Here is a 15,730-nt window from a genome sequence, read left to right as displayed (position 1 = left end):
CGCATTTCAAATTCTTGGTAGATTTCTGGTGTACTTGGATTGACTGATAAAAGTACCTTCTTCAGTTTGTTTGACTTGAAGTCCCAAAAATAACTCACCTCTCCCATCATACTCATTTGATATCTTGACTGCATTAACATGGAAAATGTTTCACAAAGTTTTGTATTTATAAAGCCAAAGATGATATCATCGACATATATCTGTACCAAAAGTAAGTCCTTTCCATAATTGAGATAAAATAAAGTCTTGTTAATTGTGCCTCTGTGAAATCCACTCTCCAGAAGAAATTGAGCTAAAGTCTCATACCATGCTCTTGGAGCTTGCTTAAGGCCATAAAGTGCTTTGTCAGCCTGTACACATGATTTAGAAATTTTGGATCTACAAAGCCTGAGGTTGTTCAACCTATACCTCTTCTTCCAATTCTCCATTGAGAAAAGCACTTTTCAATCCATTTGAAATACTTTAAACTTTGTGAACAGCATAAGCCAAAAAGATTCTTATGGCTTCCAATCTTACAACTGGAGAAAATGTTTCATCATAGTCAATACCCTCCTGTTGAGAGTAACCTTTAGCAACCAGCCTTGCTTTGTTTATTATAATTATGCCATCACTGTCAGTTTTATTTCTTAACACCCATTTTGTACAAACAACTAATCTGTCCTTTGGTCTTGGTACTAGGGTCCATACTTTATTTCTTTCAAATTCATTTAACTCTTCCTGCATTGCTTGCACCCAATCAGGATCTTGAAGAGCTTCTTCCACTTTTTTTGGTTCAGTCTGAGATGAAAGGAATGATAGAGACATTCATTATATTGTTGCTGTTCTAGTTCTGACATCTGCTTCAGGATCTCCCTTATTAAGTCAGGTGTGGTGATTTAGTCCACTTCCTTGCAGATGAAAGTTGATCTAACTGGATTCTCCCCCATGATCCATGCTGTCTCCATCAGCATTTTCTGATGCTCCCCCTGAAGCTATGCTCTCTGAGTTCCAGAATTTGAGTTGGATCCTTCAGGAATTGAAGAATTAGAGTTTCCAGAATTGTCAGAATTTGGCTCATCAGAACTGATGAATCAGAACTTGAAGAGCCAGTGACTGGTTCTGATGCTTCTTGAGAGTCTTGAGATGTGGTATGATAAAGCTTGCTTCCCATTAACAGATGCATTTTCCTTTGGAGAGTTACCACAGTTTCAATGACATCAGAATTTAACTCGTCAGAACTTACATATCAGGATTTAGGTCATCAGAATTTACAGAATCAGAATTTACATCTTCATTTTCAAATCTCAGCTGATCATGATCATTGAATCTTCAAGTCCAGTAATTTTTATCAAAAGATACATTGATAGATTCCATGACAACCCTTGTTCTTAAATTATAGACTCTAAGGTTTGTGGGGAAAGTGGATACCAATAAATATTCCTTCATCAGCTTTTTAGATCAAATTTTGACAGCTGTTCAGGATGAGTCTTTAGAATAAAACACTTGCATCCAAATACATGAAAGTATTCTAGATTTGGCTTCTTTTTCTTCACCATCTCAAATGGTGTTTTTCCATGTTTTTTATGAGTGTAGCATTCTGTGTAAACAAGCAGTCTACACAGCTTCAGCCCAAAAATAGGTTGGTAGCTTTGCTTATCAAGCATAGTTTGTGCAGCTTCAATAAGAGTCATGTTCTTTATTTCTACAACTCCATTATGCTGTGGAGTTCCAGGTGCAGAAAATTCCTGCTTTATTCCTTGCTCTTTGCAGAACTTTCCATGATTGAATTCTTAAACTCGGTGCCATTATCACTTCTTATTATTTAAACAGAATCTTTGACTAACTTATCCAGCTTCTGACATGATCAGTTAGAGTAGATGCAGTTTCATTCTTCTTGTGCAAGAAATACACCCAAGTGTATCTTGTGAACTCATCCACTATAACCATAGCATATTTTTCTTTGCAATAGACATGACATTGACTGGACCAAATAGATCAACATGCAGTAAGTGATAAGGCTCAAGAATTTAGGATTCAGTTTGCCCTTGAATGAAGATTTCTTTGTTTTGCCTTTTGACATGAGTCACAAATACCATTAGGAGAAATATTGATTTCGGCAGTCCTTCACAAGATCTTTCTTTACTAGCTCATTTATGTTGTTGAAATTTATATGAGAGAGTCTCTTGTGCCAATTCCTTTCTTCAATTGATACTCTGTTAAACAGACAGATTGCAGAACCATCAGAATTTGTTTGAAAGTCTGGATCATATATGTTACCATGCCTGTAACCTTTCAGAACCATTTTGCCTGTAGAATTACTTACAAACTTCCACAGTGTTCTTCAAAGAAATCCATATGATAACCTTGTCACAGATTTGACTCACACTTAGCAAATTGTGTTTAAGTCCTGAGACAAGAGCTACTGTTTCAATTATGACATTCCCAAGATTGATATTTCCATATCTACGAGTCTTTCCCATGTTTCCATCTCCATAAGAAACTCCTGGGCCAGCTTTCTCAACAAAGTATGATAGCATGGCTATATTTCCAGTCATGTCCTAACCATCCATTATCCAGAACCAGGGATGTTTTTCCTGTTGCCCTGCATTCACAAAGACCACTATTGATTAGTTTTAAGGACCCAGACTTTGCTTGGATCCTTTGGCCATGTTAAGTTTGTTAGCATTTTGCAGCGGATTTAGTTTTCAGAGTTTATGCTAACATTTTTTTATCAGCTTTTATATCAGACTTTGCATCAGAATTTACAACTAGAAGGAAATACAATAATTTTCTTTAAAGGAGGTTTTATTCATAATAATCATAGTACAAACTATGATATTCCTTACAAGTATAAATAGAATGCCATAAACTACCACAATGAAACAAAAATTTTTATGATTTAAACCCAACATAAGACTCTTAATCCTGATCTAGGAGGTAAGGAGTTTATATCTTTATTTTTTTCCTGCAAAAAGAAGCAAGATGGTTAGAGTTTCCACAATTATAGCATTTTCTTTCTAGGAGCATTGGAACAGCATATAATCATTACTTTTATTCACACCTTTCCTTTCCATTCCTATTTTTTCCTAACTTCCTTTACCTTGTTCACATTTTTAATCTCTTTCAGCTTATACTAAGCTGCTTCTTTGTCATTAAGCCAGTGTTTACCAAAGCTGGTTTATCCTGTTTTAATTGGTCAGAATTTGACTTTCTTTGAATTCTGTTTTAGAGTCTTCATCTCTTCAGAATCAGGACACAACAGTTTTTGCAACAAATTTAACAGGAATTTACCTTGGCTTTTCAGTCTGTTTTATAGCAATTGGCTTAATTGGCAAAGTCCCTTTCTCACTTTTTACATCTTTATAACCTAGCCCACTCTTTCCAGTTTCCACTACTTAGAATATTCTGAGTTGTTCTGCCTGAGTTAGCTAAGTTCCTGATGATTTCTCTTTCTTTTTCTAATTCAATTTTTTAGATAATCATTCTAATTAAGTAATTCATTCTTAACATACACAGCATTATCTTTCTCTGTCTGAATAGTGTTCATCTTGACTAACTCTTCTTCAAGATAGCTATTTATGTTTTTTGTACTTTAGATTTTCAGATTTAATCTTTCATTCTCTAAAGTTTTGATCTCTATAGCTAATATAAATGTTTTTCAGAAATAATCTCCACTCAAGTAATATCTTCTGTATCAAAAGCAAGAGTTGATAGAGGTACCTTTAGTTCAACAGCATCAGAACTGCTATCAGCATTTGCCATTAAGGCATGGTTCACCTCTTCTTCAGATTCTGAAGTGTCTGCCCAGTTTTTATTCTTTGTGATTAGTGTTTTGCCTTTATCACCTTTTTCCATCTTGCAATCAGGAGAGATGTGGCCCTCTTTCACCACAATTGTGGCATTTGACATTTGAGTTGTCTCCTCTGTCAGACTTTCCTCCTTTGCCTTCAGTCTTTCTGAACCCTTTCTTGTCAAAACTTCCACCTTTCCTGGAAAACTTCTTACCCTTTCTGAATTTCTTGTAGGCTATCTTTGAGATACCATTTCACCATAAGAGCACACAGTTGCATCATCTCTGCATCAACATCCACTTCAGATAAATTTTCAGGTTCTAAATCATCATCATCAGAATCTGATGACTCTAAATCACACTCTATGATGAGTGTTAGGTCACACACACTGTAGAGGGGGGTCAATATAGTGTAAAGTACAATCAAATCGAACTCTAATAACTCAAGTAACTAGAAAACAAACTTTATTGAAATAATGAACTCTGTTACAGTATGGAACTGTTACTTCTCAGTGATGAACAAATATCACGAGAGCTGCTAGGGTTATATGAATAATCTTCTCGAATATGATAACACTTATAGTGTAAACCCTATGTCTGTGTTTATATACTACACAGTTACAAGATAATCACTAATTGATATGGAATATAATTCTACTTCCTAAAATATATCAATCAGATATCTTTCTTCCAAGCATTTTATTCTTCATAGAACTCCTTCTTCATGCATATCTCTTCTAATGTTTATCTCGATCTTCTTTCCTTTAATCAGCTGCTGTCCTTATCTGAACGTCCTTCAGTACTTAAGTTCTGATATCCATCTTCTGATGATTATCTCCTGATAATATAAGTACTGATATCCTTAAGTTCTGACTTCCAATAAGTATTGATTTATCCTGTTTAAGTAAGATCTGAAAACTAAACATAAATCATATTAGCCATGACATTATCAAATATATCTAACAATCTCCCCCAACTTGTAAATTAGCATAATATACAAGTTTAATAGATATTTGATGATGTCAAAAACATTAATACAAATGCATGAGAATTAGACTAGATAACTATAACTTATAGTCCTTAAAACTTTACTAATATTTAACTTCTGATAACAGCTTCAGTCTGTACAAATATCAGAATTTAATCAGTTGTAGATCTTGACTTGGCTTCATCTTCTGATCTCTCTGATGTCAGGAGTTGTTCTGAGATAGTTCTTTAACAAACATTTCTCAGCATATCTAAGTTCATCAATCATCCTCCTTTTAGCATCTTTAAGCTCTGCAGTATCTTCACGAATTTGAAAGATTGTAGCCCTGAGATCATTAATCTTAGCTTTTCTCATATCCTGATCCAGTCTGATCAAATATGCCTTATCAGACTCAAGATTGAATTCCCCAACCCTGTAACCCAGAAATGTAGTTATAATCTGAGCAGTGTTGGGCTTCATTTCAACTATATCACCCTTGTGATCTCTGTACTATGGAACATATGTGCTGTCAGATTTAACAGAATAAAGCCTTTTATGTCTCTGAATCTAATCCTTCAAATAGTTTGCAGAACTTCCTGTCAATCTGTCATTCACTTGAAGTAAGAATAGTACATGCTCCAATTCTTCAAAATACTTCAATGGAATGGCATTTTGCCTTATATGATAAACCCTACCATCTGTCATGAAGTACAACAAGATGTGTTCTTTCAAGTAGGTATGGTAAACCATTTGTACAGATTCCAGTTGATTCAATCTCTCAGGAGTTGCTCCAATACCTGGTTCACTCAAGGAAGTTGGATTATTGGTAGTGTTCTGTATTCTTCTTTCATCAGCACTTCCCATTCCAGTTTTATTTCTTGTTTCCTTTCCAGTAACTACTCTTGCTTCAAAACCACTTGCAGCAGTCTTCAAAGGTTGAGTCTGTTTTGATTTAGTGAATCCCGATAGGAGTGTCTTTGATCTATCTTCTGATATCAAATTAACTTGAGCTATGTCAGAGGTTACTTGTTTCTTCAAAATATCAGAACTTACTGTCTCTTGACTCTGAACAACTTGAGCCATGTCAGAGGTTGTCTTAAAAACTTTTCTTGAAGTCAGAGCAAGATCATCCTTTTCATCAGTGATTTCTTCATTCTCAGGAGGCACATAAACCTTGATAGGTTCACCAACCTTTTCTTTACCCTTGGATCTTGGATCTATCTGCGGTTGTGATTTAGCCAATGTTGCTTCAGTATTTGTCCTTTCTTTTATCACAATGCCTTTGAGTTTTGGAAGTGTCTTTTTACCAGAAGCTTCAGATTTAGATGTGACTTTCTCTGATTTAAGTCTGGCTTCTTCTTCCATTAAACTCTCCAATTCCATTCCTGGATTTTCCTGAAGAAATAACTGTCTTGACATTTCTTCATCAAGATCTAAAAGTTCATCAGAACTTTTCCTCTTACAAGTAGCAAAACTAATTCTTTTTCCAGTATCAGAACTTGTCCTGTGACTTGTGATTTCAGCTTTTCTTGATGAGAAACCTCTACCTTAACTATGACCTCTAACCATTCCAGAGTTTCCTTGATCATCCTTTGCATCATCCTTCCCTTTCAGTGTCTTATCAGTTTTGTATTTGGACTTAATTACTTTCTCCCCCTTTTTCGCATCAGCAGGTAATAGAAGAGAGACAAGTAATTCCACTGAGGCTTGGATTTCATTAAGTTGAGATTGCTGAGAAGCTTGATTTTTCAGAATATCACCAATCTGAGCTTGTTGGGTCTCTTGAGTCTTCTCAATATAATCAACCCTGTCAAAGGTAGGTTGGAAGAACTTTTTCTTATCAATCTTTTGAACTTGTTCTTGCTTCATTAGTTTTTCCCTTAAGAGATGTACTCTGCATGAGTATTTAAATGGAGACCTTGTAAATGTTTAGTACTCAATGCAGTGACTCTAAGCTGTGTTTTGAAATCATCAGTATTTAAAATTTCATCTGCTTTTGTCAAGTGCTCAGCCAGATTCTGTGCAGATGGAGCACAGGTGACTGAGTTCCATTCCTTAGTCCACTCCTGTCCTGCAGGAGTTTCACTCCAAGGCACTGGTGCTTCTCTTGTAACAAACTTCTTAACAAGTTCAGATTTAAGAATAGTTTGTTGAGAGGCATGTCCTGAAGGACCTGCTTCATCAGCATCTGCATTTGGAGCAGCATCAACAGTATCTCCAGCATTTGCAGCATCAGAACTTACAGAATCAGTATCATCTGATAAAACAACAGTATGAGTGGCAATGGAGGCTTCAGCAGCATCCTCTAATTGCTGATCTGGTTCCAAGTTCTGATCAACAGCCATGTCCTGATGCTCGCCTATATTCTGATCATCAGCATCTAGATGCAGAGAAGTTGTAGTAGATAATTCTGGAGTTTGAGCAGCATCAGTAACAGGTGTTGTTGATGGATTAGTTGCTTTTGGAGCTTCTAAGCAAATTACTTCAGGCATAACCAAGGTCTGGATATCAATATCAGCACTTGTGCCTGTATTAACAGGAGATACAGTCTTTTAAACAGGAGACACAGATGGTGTGTTGGCCTTTTCAGTAACAGCTTCCTGAGTTGGAGTTGATGGAGAAGTAGTGACTATAGCAGATTCCTTTTCTTGTGAGATCAGAGATTCCTGATCTCCTTCCTTAGCTGCCGCTTCTTCATCATCTGAAACTAGCCTTTTTGCCCTCTGTTTCTTGTATCTCTTTGAAGATATGGATTGCTTGGGAGTTGCAGCAACAGAAATTCTTCTAAGCCATTTGAGAAGCTTAGATCCCCCAATTCCAGAATCATTCTGAGAAGAAACTTTCTCAGCTTCTTCGACAATAGGTTCTGATGTAGAAACCTGTTCCTCACTGTCCGACTCATCTCTCAAAGCAATCCTCCTTCTCTTCTGAGGTGTTTGAGGTACAGTCTTTGTCCTCTTTGGCTTGAAGGATGAGGGCTTCACAGTAGGTCCTGAGGATGAAGATTGAACTTTTTGTGAAGTGTTGAGATATGATTTGAGATATTGCCTGAGGGTAGGTTGAGTAGTATGAGTGGCATGTTCTGATGGTTGTTGTGGTGTTTGAGATGTGGTGGTTGGTTGGACATTGGGATAAACAGATCTATAGGATTCAGGATCAGCATTTACCAAGATCTGTTTTACAGACTGAGGAATCTGTAAAGGTCTAACCACTTGTTTCTTAGTGTCAGCATTTACCAGGTCATTAAAGTAACATTTTGCAACTTTGAAAGGTGGAGTTAAGGTACTGGCTAACTGAGGATCATCAGTACAAAAAGTATATATAAGCTGACAGAATCTAGCAAAGTAGACAACATTCCTATCCTCTGTCATCCTATCCCCAATAAAACATATCACAGCAGTTGCAAAATCAAAATGAGTTTGGTTAATGATAGCATACCCGATGTGCTGACTCATTATAGGGATGACATCAAAATTTGAACACTTGTTCCCAAAAGCTTTAGTGATGCAGTCGAAGAAGAAACTTCATTCCCTCCTGATATGAGCCCGTTTCAACTGCCCAAGCTTTGCCAAACTCTGCTCATACTCTAAACTGGCCATTAACTCCTGAAGAGCTGATGCCTCTGGAGTGGAAAAAATACATCCTTCTGGTAGATGTAGAGCCTTGCGTATTGTACCAGGAGTGACTACATATGTAGAATCACCCACTTCGAAAACAATACTAGGAGTACCATTTTGCCACCATTATCAAAGTTTCCAGTCCTCCAACATGTCAGAACTTGTTGGCTTGAGAAGACTGAAGGTTGGGTCAATGCATACCCGATTTCACTATGTGCAAGAAGATCTTGCACAAAATGCAACTCAGACGGAGCTTCAGCATTATCAAGAATTGCAACATAGTTATTTGGAACAAATTTAGCTCCATCAATGATTAAATCCTTAGGTGCCATGAAAATAATCGAGATTTATAAGTGCCTGTTAGGTGTTTGATAGAATGTCTATATGAAAAACCAACGTTAGAAGAAGAAAGAGAGTAAAAGCAAATAGAGAGAAAAAATATAAAAGTGAATAAAAAATTAGAAAATCCTCGCTCTGCCTTACTTATACTTTTGAAAAAAATGTAACCGTTGGACACCTGTCAGACATGCAGTAATAACGAATAGTTAATGAGCACGGGAAAACAGTAATCATTACTTACCCACTTGCAGTTTTTCAAGGAAAAAACCATTCTACTTACCCAGTTATTTCATTAATCAAAGTAAATCAGTTTTAATTCAGAATTGAAACTGTTTTCACTTATTCAATTATTTTTCACTGCAACACCAATATTCTAAAAAAAAATTCGAGTGAGTATGACCAAAATAAATCAAGGGAACAAGTACTGATAATGTAAAATCAGAACTTAAGTTAAATGTAGATTATAATGGTCATTAGAATATGAATATTTATCAGGATTTATCAATATATTTCAGAACATCTCAGAGACAAGAACTTGCAAAAAAAAAAGAAATTTCATTAATATATTGAGAGAATACATTCATGAAATTTAAAGTACATCAGAACTTTTTCCAAGATTGTCCTAAGCTGCTAAACCTAATCGTCAACAGCCATTGTCCTAGCTCAAGAAGCAGGGCAAGGCTGACGATGAAGAAAAACAGGAAGAAGAAAATAAATCATTTCTTCTTCCTACTCTCGACAAACAGAATAGTGAGTCGTATGATTCGCTCTTGCTGGCGGAGAGCTTCCAGCCTTTCCTCCTCCAATCGCTCCAGATGGCGATGGTAGTCCATGTAGAAGAACATGAGGTGGGTGAGTACCTCCTGGGGAACTGAGTCCCATATCTCATCAGGAATGGCAGTGACGTGCCATTCCTGCTGCCAGGCTTCACAGCTCAGCTCCATGTTAAATATTTCATAGTTCAAAAACATATTGTAATTTACCATGGTGTTTTTGATATAAAGATTATGAAGGTGAGTTTGTGATAAAAGATTTGATGAGAAAGCTGATGTGAAGTGGTTGTTTATATAGGCAAGAGAATGCCAGGAGACGCAAAGAAATTTAATGCTGACAGGTAGAATTAATTCTACCTCGTCTCCCCAGACTTGGAAAAAGAAAAACAATCATTGGAAAGGTAAAACATGGTTTAATGCGCACAAGTAGCAAGTAAAAATTGAATGTGCATGTACGAGTACTACTATCCCTAAATATAGTGACTGTTAATCTTCCACTTCAACATATTCCGGTTTAAACTGAGACTGTTTTTAAATTTTATCCACAAATAAGTCAAGTAAAGAGTTAGAATTTAATATCAGAACTTAGACTTATATCAGAACTTAACAGTCATCAGAACATGATTTCTTAACTCGAAAAATGAATGCCTATCTTAGTAAGTCCTCACACAAATTCTGATTTAGATTCTTCAGAACTTAATCATCAGAACATGCAATCAGAACTTGTCCTCAGAATTTGTGCAATGAGACACAGAAACTGTTCATCTAAAATGACATAGATCACCACAGTTATTTTTATCATTCATATGGAGTGTTTAGTGTGTGCATTAAGCTAAATATCAGACAAAGAGTAAAGTCTAATTCACTTCAGTACATCTTAGAAATAAGGCATAACTAAAATTTTACTAAAAACCTGTCATTATTCTGAAACCTACTATTGAATGAATTTATGCTTGAGTCCAACTCAACTATTTTGTGCTAATTTTGTGCATCTTTTTAAATTCCATTTTACAGTGGCTTCTCAGTGTAAGTGTGTCACGACTGCTTATCAGAATTTATGCTATTATCAGAGTATTTCTCCAGTAATCATAGAGTGTGAAAAGTCACCAAGAAAATATTTTATTTGCTTTTCTGATGCATATTACTTAATACCAGCAATGCACTTGGGTCTTCCCTTCCACATTTTTTTCTCTAGATCTCAAAGGAGTACCTGATTTTTAATCCTTGTTTCTTTTTCTATTTCTTTTGATAAGTGAGGTTTATCAGCACTTAGTACATTCAACAGATTTACTAGCATCATAACTTAACAGATGAGTAGCATTATTCTAGTTTGTGACTTAGTAATAAGATAGACAAAGTAAAATCAACTAAGCTCAATATCAGAATTTTCTTGTGTCACTAGATTTCCACAGAAATAATTACTTCTAACATGGGATCATTAGTATATTGAAGATTACTAGGTCAACATCTAGCACAGGTATCCTCATAGGATTGAATAGTTACCTAAATAGACATATCACTATTAGAGTTTAGAAAGTTACATCAGACAACAGTTAGTACTTAAGCAAGTTTTCAATTAAGCACAAAATACACATAGAGAGTAATTTCTGTAAATACTGATCATAAAGTCTGATGCATCAGAACAAAACTAAGCATATTTAGAAAAAGAACCTGAAACCATTCCAAGTTCATTTAACAATCTTGTAAAAGTAGCTTCACACAATGGTTTGGTGAAGATATCTGCTAGTTGTTGATCTGTTGGAACAAAGTGCAATTCCACTGTACCTTAATCCACATGTTCCCTTATGAAGTGGTACCTGATGCTGATGTGCTTTGCCATTGAGTGTTGAACTGGATTACCTGTCATAGCAATAGCACTTTGATTATCACAGTAAATAGGGATTTTGAAATATGTTAACCCATAATCCAGTAACTGATTCTTCATCCAAAGAATCTGTGCACAACAGCTTCCTACAGCAATGTACTCTGCTTCTGCAGTTGATGTGGAAATTGACTTTTGTTTCTTGCTAAACCAAGAAACAAATCTGCCTCCAAGAAATTGGCAGCTTCCACTTGTGCTTTTCCTGTCAATTTTGCAACCTGCAAAATCTGCATCTAAGTAACCTATTAGTTTAAAATCTGATTCTCTTGGATACCACAATCCCAGATCATCTTTTCCTTTAAGATACTTGAAAATTGTTTTCACAGCTGTTAGGTGAGGTTCTCTTGGATCTGCTTGAAATCTTGCACAAAGACAGGTAGCATACATGATATCAGGTCTACTAGCAGTTAGATAGAGTAGAGAGCCAATCATACCTTTGTAATCAGTAATATCTACTGATTTACCAGCATCCTTGTCCAGTTTTGTTGCAGTGGCCATGGGAGTGGATGCACTTGAACAATCTTGCATTCCAAATTTCTTCAGCAAGTTTCTGGTGTACTTAGTTTGACAAATAAAAGTTCCTTCTTCATTCTGCTTGACTTGAAGGCCCAGAAAATAGCTAAGTTCCCCCATCATACTCATCTGATACCTTGACTACATCAGTTTGGCAAACTTTTTGCAAAGTCTGTCATTTGTAGCCCCAAAAATGATATCATCAACATAAATCTGGACCAGAAGTAAGTCCTTTCCATGGTTGTGGTAGAACAGTGTTTTGTCTATAGTTCCTCTAGTAAATCCACTTTCCAGAAGAAACTGAGCTAAAGTCTCATACCATGCTCTAGGAGCTTGCTTAAGTCCATAAAGTGCTTTATCTAGCCTGTAGATATTTTTTGGAAATTTGGAATCTACAAAGCCTGGAGGTTGTTCAACATATACTTCCTCCTCCAATTCTCCATTGAGAAAAGCACTATTCACATCCATTTGAAAGACAGTAAACTTTTTGTTAGCAGCATAAGCCAAAAATATCCTTATGGCTTCTAACCTAGCAACTGGTGCAAATGTTTCATCATAATCAATTCCCTCATGTTGAGAATATCCTTTTGGAACCAGCCTTGCCTTATTCCTTGTAATTATGCCATCACTATCAGTTTTGTTTCTGAATACCCACTTTGTACCAACAACAGATCTATTCTTTGGTCTTGGCACTAGGGTCCAGACTTTGTTTCTTTCAAATTCATTTAACTCTTCCTGCATTGCTTGCACCCAATCAGCATCTTGAAGAGCTTCTTCCACTTTCTTTGGCTCAGTCTGAGAGAGAAAAGAATTGTAAAGACATTCGTTTGAAGTACCTGTTCTAGTTCTGACACCTGCATCAGGATTTCCAATTATCAAATCAGGTGTATGTGATTTAGTCCACTTCCTTGTAGATGGAAGGTTTTCTCTAGAACTGGATGCTCCCCCATGATCCATGCTGTCTTTATTTTCATTTTCTGATACTCCCCCTGAAACTATGCTCTCTGAGTTGGATTCTTCAGAATTTAGATTTTCAGAACTATCAGAACTTGGCTTATCAGAACTTGACGAATCAGAACTTAAAGAGCCAGATGTATGTTCTGATGCTTCTTGAAATGTGGTAAGATCTTAGAGTATGCTCCCCCTGCATAGATGCATCTTCCTTTGGCGTAGTCACCACAGTTTCAATAACATCAGAGTTTAATCCATCAGAGTTTACAGTATCAGGACTTAGACTGTCAGGATTTTCAGTATCAGAATTTGAGTCTTCATTTTCAAATCTCAGCTGATCATGATCAATAAAATCTTCAAGTTCAGTAATCTTCTTGTCATCAAAAGAGACATTGATAGATTCCATGACCACTCTTGTTCTCAGATTATAGACTCTGAAGGCTTTTGTGGAAAGTGGATATTCAACAAAGATTCCTTCATCAGCTTTTAGATCAAATTTGGATAGCTGTTCAGGATGAGTCTTGAGAACAAAACACTTGCATCCAAATACATGAAAATACTTCAGATTTGGCTTCTTTTTCTTCACCATCTCATATGGTGTCTTTCCTTGCTTGTTAATGAGTGTTGCATTTTGAGTAAAACAAGTAGTGTGCACAGCTTCAGCCCAGAAATAAGTTGGAAGCTTTGCTTCATCAAGCATTATACGTGCAGCTTCAATGAGAGTTCTATTCTTCCTTTCAACAACTCCATTTTATTGTGGAGTTCCAGGAGCAGAGAATTCCTGCTTGATTCCATGGTTTTTGCAGAACTCTTCCATTATCAAATTCTTGAACTCAGTGCCATTATCACTCCTTATGATTTTCACAGAGTCTTTGACCAATTTATCCAGTTGTTTGACATGTTCAATCAAGATAGATGCAGTTTCACTTTTTGTGTGCAAGAAATACACCCATGTGTATCTGGTGAACTCATCCATTATGACCAAAGCATATTTCTTCTTTGTAATAGACATGACATTCACTGGACCAAATAGATCAACATGTAGTAGATGATAAGGCTCAAGAATTGATGATTCGGTCTTGCTCTTGAATAAGGATTTTCTTTGTTTGGCCTTCTGACAAGAATCACAAAGGCCATCAGGAGCAAATACTGACTTTGGCAGTCCTCTCACAAGATCTTTCTTGACTAGTTCATTTATATTGTTGAAATTTAAATGAGAGAGTTTCTTGTGCCAATTCCAGCTTTCTTCAATTGATGCTCTACTCATCAGACAGATTGCAGAACCATTAGTACTTGTTGAAAGCTTAGCTTCATAAATGTTACCACGCCTGTATCCTTTCAGAACAACTTTGCCTTTAGATTTACTCACAACTTCACAGTGTTCTTCAAAGAAATCAAAATGATAACCTCTGTCACAGATTTGACTTATACTTAGCAGATTATGTTTAAGTCCTGAGACAGAGCTACTTCTTTAATGATGACATTCCCAAGATTGATATTGCCATATCCCAATGTTTTTCCAATGTTGCCATCTCCATAAGAAACACTTGGGCTAGCTTTCTCCACAAAGTCTGATAGCAGGGCTTTATTTCCAGTCATATGTCCTGAACATCCACTGTCCAGAACTAGGATATTTTTCCTGTTGCCCTACAATCACAAAGACCACTAATGATTAGTTTTAAGGACCCAGACTTGCTTGGATCCTTTGGCCTTATCAAGTTTGTTAACATTTGTAGCGGATTTAGCATCAGAGTTTATGTTAACATTTTTCTTATCAGAATTTACACTATCAGACTTTGAATCAAAATTTACACTAGAAGGAACAATGGAAACTTTCTTTAAAGAAGGTTTTATTTGATAATAATCATAGTACAAACTATGATATTCCTTACAAGTATAAATGGAATGCCATAAACTACCACAATGAAAACAAGGATTTTGTGGCTTATATCTAACAGACTGACTCTTAACTCCTGACTTTGAAGGTAAGGAGTTTATGTTCTTATTCTTCCTGTAAAAAGAAGCCGGATGATTAGAACTTCCACAGTTATGACACGTTTTCCTAGGAGCTTTAGGAACAGGCTTATAATCATTGCTTTTATTCACACCTTCCTTTCCATTCCTGTTTTTCCTAGGTGATTTTACCTTGTTTGTATTCTTAACATCTTTCAGCTTATGCTTAAGCTGCTTCTTTGTCATTAAACCTATGTTTACTTCAGCTATCTTTTCATGTTTTAGTTTGTCAGAAGTTAATCCCTCTTTAACTTCTAATTTCTCATTATCAGACTTTACAGTTACAAACTTAACAGGTTTTAACTTTGGCTTTTGCTTAACAACAGGCTTAATTTCTACATTTCCTTTATCATTCTTATCCTCTCCATAGCCTAAGCCCTCTTTCCAATTTTCACTACTTAGCAAATTTTGAGTTGTTCTGCCAGAGTTAGTCCAAGTCCTGATAATCTCTCTTTCCTTTTCTAACTCAGTTTTTAGAGATTCATTCATTTTTAGCACTTCATCCCTAACATAAAAAGCATCATCTCTATCCTTCTAAGTTTGATGGAACATAACTAACTCTTTTTTTAAGAAATCATTTCTTTTCTTAAAAGCAAGATTTTCAGAAGTTAATCTTTCACATGTTAAAGTTTGATCTCTATAACTAACAAACATGGTTTTAAGATATCTTCTCAACTCATTAATATCATCAGTATGAAAAGCATAAGTAGTCTGAGGTACCTTTGATTCAGCAGCTTCAGAACTGCTTTCAGCACTTGTTTTATCAGCATTTGCCATCAAAACATAATTCTCCTCACTTTCAGAGTCTGAGGTGTCTGTCCAACTTTTCTTCTTTGTGACAAGAGCCTTGCCTTTGTCACCCTTCACTTTCTTGCAATCAGGAGATATGTGGCCTTTCTCTCCACA

The sequence above is a fragment of the Apium graveolens genome, chromosome 9 (genome assembly GCF_009905375.1).
Source record: "Apium graveolens cultivar Ventura chromosome 9, ASM990537v1, whole genome shotgun sequence".
NCBI classification, from domain to species: domain Eukaryota; kingdom Viridiplantae; phylum Streptophyta; class Magnoliopsida; order Apiales; family Apiaceae; genus Apium; species Apium graveolens.
This window is presented reverse-complemented; position numbering follows the sequence as displayed.